Genomic DNA, 6,967 nt, shown 5'->3' on the forward strand with positions numbered 1-6,967 from the left:
GTCGAGATGGTCTAGGGAAAAGCAAGCCTGAGAGGCCTTGGCTCCAAAGTGTGGGTTCCCGTTCTTGGCACCTCTCCACCACTCCTAGGCCCTATGTGGAACAATCAAAGCCACAGACAGCTTACCCCCATTAGGTCTCGGCCTCACTGGGACCCAGTCATCTCCAGAGAACTGGCACCAGCCCCGGGAGAGGACACAGCTGCAGAAGAAGCTTATGTTACAGGTAATTTTGGCAATTAAGACTCATGTTCAATTAAATGGATTTATATCATGTTACTTGGGAGGCCTAGTCATCTGGGGCAGGTCCCAAGTGGAATTAAGCACGGAGAACTCCAAGTTCCAAGCCCAAGCCCTCCCCAGTCTTCCTATCCAAGAATACTTTTCCTGCTCCCCGTCTGAGGGCTCGCAGGAAGAGAAGCGCCTGACTGTGCAGCCCCTTGTCCCACTTCCCTGAATTCCTCCTACACAGAGCCTGGCAACCCAGCTACTGGGTGACCTCTCCTTTGCACCTTACAACAAACTTGTGAGGACCCTCCCCGTTTTTCAGATATGGAAATTGAGTCTGGGAAAGCTGGAGACTCTCCTTCAAGGACACTCATCAGATAACTTGGAGACTATGACTCAGATTATGACGGATGATCTTGAGGTCTCTTTCTTATACCGGTATTTAGAGCTTTTTGTCTTGTTTTATTTTGATTTTGCTCTATCTGTATGTCAGCCGTACCCTTATTTGCTTAATATTTTTCTCTAAATCAACTTGCTTTTAAAAACGTATATACTTTTGTCTAGCAGGAAATCATGGGGTGTGTGTGTGTGTGTATTGTGTGTGTTTAAGATTTTTTTTTACTTATTTATGAGAGACACACAGAGAGAGGCAGAGACATAGGCAGAGGGAGAAGCAGGCTCCCTGTGGGGATCCTGATGCGGGACTCGATCCCAGGCCCCCAGGATCATGACCTGAGCCAAAGGTAGACAGACACTCAACCGCTGGGCCATCCAAGTGCCTCAGAAATCATGGTTTTGATGGATAAACTACATGTTTTCTTCTCTGCCCATGTAACTATGTAATAAACAGAGTGCTATATATCACCAAATAGTCTCCTGGCGATGCCCAGGACCCCACATTTGTCCTCACCTTGGAAACACTGCACACTGCTTCTTTAGGGGGGTGTGCCCCCCATACCCAGAGGCCAGCCCTCTGGTCGGGGGCGGGGGTGTGTGGTGTATAAGCTCTGGTGTCAGGCACACCAAATCCCAGTCTTGCTACTTACTACCTTTCTGAACTTGACCAAACCTCTTAGTCTCTCGGAGTCTTGGTTTCTGTGTCTATAAAATGGGACTAATAACAGTACCCTCCTTTGGGGCTGCTGGCATAATTAGATTAAATAACACAGGAGATGAATGTGACACTTGATAGCTCTCATTAGTTTCTGTGGTCTCTGGAAAGGAAAGGAAGCAAGGCATGGCCTGGTTCCTGCCTGCAAGCGACCAAGGTGGAGTTCAGCTACAACTTGATGGGCTGCAAGGGCCAGTGTTCATACCTCTAGGCAGAATGCAGAGTCTTCAGAGCTTCTGCCTTGAGCTCAGGCCTCCATTTGGCTACATTTTGAGCTCAATTCCGACAGGAAAAGTAATGATCCCAGAGCAGCTAGTCATCCCCCCTGGCCCGTACAGAGCAGGCAAGGCCAGGACATGGGAGTCAGAGCAGCAGACACTTGGGGCCGCTGCCCTCTCCACAGACCACACTAAACAATTTAGGGCACATCTATCTGCTTTGATGGTGGGCTCCACCTGGGGTTCCTAGGAAGCTGGAACCCTCACATGTGCTTAGGAGCAGGGGCATGGACAGGGCCGTATTATGATGTTGTTTGTGGGCCTTGGGCACTTTTAGTATTGTGGGCCCCTTTCTTTATTAAAAAAAAAAATATTAGAACTTCTATTTTATAACTGTGTTGGTATAAAAACAAATTGAATCTAGGCAAATTGAATCCAGGCTGGATTCCTTGTTATATATTTATCACTATCACATTCATCTTCTTCTGATTTTCAAAGAAATTAACATTAAGACCTTCTCATGCACACCAGAAGTACTGTGGGCCTAGCCACTGTCCTACTTGGAGGACAGGCTATCGTGGGGTGTAGGTGGTCTCAGGGTATAGAAGTTTTCCCTAGGGCTGAGCCCAAAGGGGAAAAGCCCATGGAGGAGTTTCTCCCAAACTGACTCTCAGGTACTCTGGGGCACACCTGAGTTTTCCAAATAGTCTGCAAGGGGCCATCCTCACCTGGACAGTGGAACCAGACCAGAGGCTAGAGCAAATGGGCCCAGGCTGGGTCTGGGGTTCAAATACCAGATTCCAGCTCCTCCCCAAATGTCAAAGGTGGAAGGAGAAACCCAACCAAGGAGAGGAGCTTGATGGACGCTCCAGCCCTAGGAACAAATACCTCACACCCAAAGCCAACATGACCCTCGACAGACTCCTTCCTGACACATTTCCATTCCCCACCCCCACCCCCAAACTGGATCCCAAATACAAGTTCCTAATAGCAGGACGAGCCCTCAGCCTGGCAGCTCTGTGTAGAATACTTTCCTGACTCTTCGAGGCAGAGCTCTTGGTTTGAAGATGGCAAACCAACCCACATTGCTTCTGCAAAAGGGAGGACTTGTCACGCAGCTTTAGGATATCTCAGGGAAACTAGGGGCAGGAAAACCCTACTCTTTTGGGGGAGACTGGACCCACGAGCTAGAGAGCCCTCTGGGGTGGGGGGGCCCTCTCCCTTTCATCTCTAGGTCTGTATACTTCACTCTTCTTCCTCTGCAACCTGGCCCAGTGGTAAATATATGGCAGCCCCATGCCTCCTTAGACTACGCATTCCCGTTCAGGGATGCCCTCAGCCACAGCAGTGCTGTCTCTTCATCTTGAGTTCCTGATCCCCAGGAAAGAGAAGCTGATTGGCTCAGCTTGGGTCAGGGGTCCTTCCAGCACTCCTGGGTGCCTGTGTCCTGTGGATTAAAAAGCATTTCCCACAGGAGTTTCAGTGAGTGGTCCTAAGGACCCAAGAGTCTAGCTGAGAAGCTCTGTTGGCTTGGGCCATCCAGCTGAATCACATAGTTCATCTGAAGCAGAAGGAACGGAAGTTGAGTTGGGTGGCCAAAATGCATCCATCCAGTCTGCCGGTTGAGAGCAACCACGGGTAGGCAGAGCCATCCTGACGCAGCTGTCCTCACCCGCGTTGCTTACAATCCTTCAACCAGAGTGTGATATTTACCCAACAGCTGCCCCTGGGGTTTTGGTCACAAACACACAACCCGGACCAGGCCACACAGAGGGCCACGGGCCCCTCATTCGTGCCTGGACACAACCCACTTTGCAAGCAAAGGATGGTTGCCTGACAGACGCCCCTTCTTCTCCCCAGGCCCCTGGGTGAGACTCAGCAAGAGGAAAGCAGCTCTGGGCCGGGTGGGCCTGGTAGACGGGCGGGAGATGGCAGTCCCCATCCAATAGCTCAGCTCTGAGCAGTGGCTGAGTCCTTCCAGCCAGCAAAGTTACGGCCAACATACCAGCATCCCAGACGCTGAGCAGATGACACTACTCGTCTGCCATCTCTCCCAGGGAGCCTGCCAAGTCCCCAGGCCCGGCCAGTGCTGACATTTAAAGCAAAGTGTGTGTCAACCATATTAAACAATATCCCAAGCTGTGGGTTATTAAGTGCAGGGTAAATTGACCACAGCAATTAAACTGAGATTAGGGAGTGATAAAGCCAGGGTCCCGGGGCCGCAGGCCCTGTCACACGCGGAGGCCTATTACAACGTGTGAAAGCCACATCAGAAACTCGGTGGCGTGGCCTTCAAAGAAAACTCGCCGTATCACTCCAGCCCCCCACCCAGCTCCTCACCTTGATTTGACTTTTCTACCTCTGGCCATCTGAGGTCCTCAGAGGACACAGCTCCTGCCCAGCATCTGGGAATGACTGGAGACTGGCAGGTAGGGTCATGGGAACCTGGCCTCAAAGCAGTGTTCTACCCGTTGCGTCTGGAGGCTCGCTGCCTCCTCCTTGCCCCTTTCCCAATTCGGATGACACATGATGTGGGGTCAGCCTTGAACTCCAGAGGCAGGTAGGAGGGTCGTTGTCCAGCATCCTGTAGCCCCAGGCAGCCTCAGAGGAGCAGCTGGAGGCCACACAGGCGGGGCCAGCCAGGAAAGGCCCAGGGAGGGCCAACCCTATATGCCATTGACTGGGCGGAATGTAAGGGTGAGGGGAGGATAGCCCGGTGCTGGGCAGACCCCACACACCTTGAGGCAAACACGCGCTGCCCTTTGAGTCACCGGCTTCAGCCCCCTGGGCAACAGGGCTGTGCATGGTCTTGCCACAGCTCCATGGCCTGTCCTCCAGGCTGTTGGGTGGCCCCAGACATTTACACGCTACCTGGTGTGTGGGTGGGGGAAGCGGTGTCCAGAGGAGTCTCTCCTTCTAGATCCGGGTCTGAGCCCTGCACCCTGCCCAGGGAGCTGCCTCTGCCTCTCGGGGCCTCAGCATGCAGAGAGAGGCGGTGTAGCTCCAGAGCCTGTTGTCCCAGGAGCCTCGGGGGTCCAAGGCTCTGTGGTTGAGGCCATAGTGCTTGCAGTCAAGACAGCCTGCAACCCAAGCTTTGGTCCTGCCTCCGGCTCAGTACGGGACCTCGAGCAGGTGAGCTGCCTCCCATTTTCTCATGTATAAAACGGCCCAGCAACAGGATATATACACACATATTCACAGTTGGGGAAGAATCTTTTTTAAAGATCTATCTATTCATGAGAGACACAGAGAGAGGCAGAGACAGAGGAAGAGGGAGAAGCAGGTGCCTGCGGGGAACCCGATGCGGGACTCGATCCCAGGACCCCAGGATCACGCTCTGAGCTTAAGGCAGGTGCTCAACTGCTGAGCCACCAGGTGTCCCGTCGGGGAAGAATTTAACACAAGGGAGGCGCTCTGCTACATTGGTGGTGGTCATTATTTTATTTTTCCAGGAGAAGTCGCCACTGAATTCTGTGAATTACCCCTGAGGATCACAGCGAGTTTATTCTCTGGGCTACTATACAGGATTTTGCCGAGGGCTTCCTTCCATGGCCGGCCACCGGCTTTGCACACACGTCTACCGTGGGCCCTACGCCACAGCAGAGCTGGAGGGGCCGCCGACTCTGCAGGATGCCCGTGGATCTCAGGCTCCTGCAAACACCGGCATCTAAGGAGTTAGCTGGGAGGCCGCCCCGGTGGGAGCCTGCAAGGTGGGGAGACCGAAAAGCCAGTCCTTCACCCCGCTGTGCTGTGTCTCTCTCTGCCTTAGGTGGCTCTCAGAGACTGTATCTGCCTGTGGCACAGGCCCTTGGCAGACAGGAAGCTACGGGCCAGGACGTAGCTTCTACTGGGTGACCCTGGTCCCTGTGCTTGGGAAACACAGCCTGTGGCCTTTATCGCGCCAGCCCCAGGAGGCTGGGGTGGTAGCTGCTTCCACCCCATGCCCCCACCCCCGACCCCTGCTCAGCACCTCTCCCCTTCCTCTAGCTGTCATCAGTCCCCTGCCTTCACTCCCCTCTGTTGAAAACACTGGAGTTTTATGTGGAATTCAAGAAACAAAACAGAGGAGCACAGAAGAAGGTGCGGGGAATGAAACAAGATGAATCAGAGAGGGGGACAGACGGTAGGAGACTCTTAATCATAGGAAACACACTGAGGGTTGCTGGAGGGGAGGGGGAAGAGGGGATGGGGTAAGTGGGTGATGGGCATCAAGGAGGGCACATGACGGAATGAGCGCTGGGTGTTACACGCAACTGATGAATCTCTGAAACCAGTAATTCACTATATGCTAATTAGAATTTAAATTAAAAAAAAAAACAGCACTTGACTGGCTGGACCCTAACCCATCCACATTCCTCTCCAACGTGTCTTTATTGCATTCAGAGAGGACAAGGTCCTAGAGAATTTCTCAGGATTTGACTTTTAATGGATAATGTGCCAAAACATACAGGCTTGATGGTAAGCCCCGGGGTGGGGGGGCACAGTGGGGGGGGGGAATGTTTGGTTAACACTTGCGTGCCCACAGCCCAGAACAGTGCTGACCCATAGCAGGCATACCTATAAATAGGTAAACTAATGATACGAAGGGAGGGCTACGAAGGCAGCCCCTCTTCTGGGGGAGGGGGTTCCGTGATCGTGGTTGGGTCCGTTGAGGAAAGTTTCGCTTCTGTCTCAGCTGGTCTTTTATGACTAGAAATAACGATGATGGTGTTCAGAGGGTTAAGGAAACAGATTCCATCCTAGCTTCCAGAAAGGCCAAAGTTGCCCCCTGGACCAAGTCAGATGCAGCCCGGTGAGACGGGTTCCTGGGATTAGTGGAGAGCACTCCAACCTCACCTTACTTGAGCATTCTGCTCTACATTCATTTTCCTCCTTGCTTTGCTCTTTAAGGGGGCGGGTCAGTCAGGGGGGCTGGAGACCATCTTGTTTTATTTAACATATCCCTATATCCTTATAAAATGCCCAAAGTCTCTTCCAGTTGGAGACAGATCTGAACACATGAATGCAGCAATAACGTAACCCAGAAATAGTGTGGGCTGGGGAAACGGTTGAACCCAATGCACTGGGCCTAGTTGCAAATGGGCCCCTGAGGTTAAGATGCCACTGGCCAAACGTTTCGAGCATTTTTGGGTTCTGAGTGGTCAGGAAGGATGAGGAATCTCTGCCCAAAACTCAGTAGATTCCAAACTATAAAAGCCTTGGGTCAACCATAAAGACATATATATTTGGTGTCTCTGGGAAGGGGGAAGAGGGGGTCCTCAGGCTGCCATCTGGCTTCTCAGCAGCCCCACCCCCCAACCGCACTGAGGCCAACTTAGCCTTAAGGACTCCAGGCTCTACCTCTACCCTGGATCACAATTTATCTGCCCCTGGAACTCCCCAGCAAGACCCTACTCTCACACTGGAAATCTTC

At 52.4% G+C, this 6,967-nt stretch overlaps 1 long non-coding RNA gene across 1 annotated transcript; it reads left to right on the forward strand.

Moving 5' to 3' along the window:
- Nucleotides 1-393: 393 nt before the first annotated feature.
- Nucleotides 394-5,904, forward strand: LOC140596211 (uncharacterized). Its single transcript, XR_011998246.1, has 2 exons — nucleotides 394-663; nucleotides 5,007-5,904. It is a non-coding gene; the product is annotated as an uncharacterized lncRNA (long non-coding RNA).
- Nucleotides 5,905-6,967: the final 1,063 nt, after the last annotated feature.

Source organism: Vulpes vulpes, chromosome 2 (assembly GCF_048418805.1).
Source record: "Vulpes vulpes isolate BD-2025 chromosome 2, VulVul3, whole genome shotgun sequence".
NCBI lineage: Eukaryota > Metazoa > Chordata > Mammalia > Carnivora > Canidae > Vulpes > Vulpes vulpes.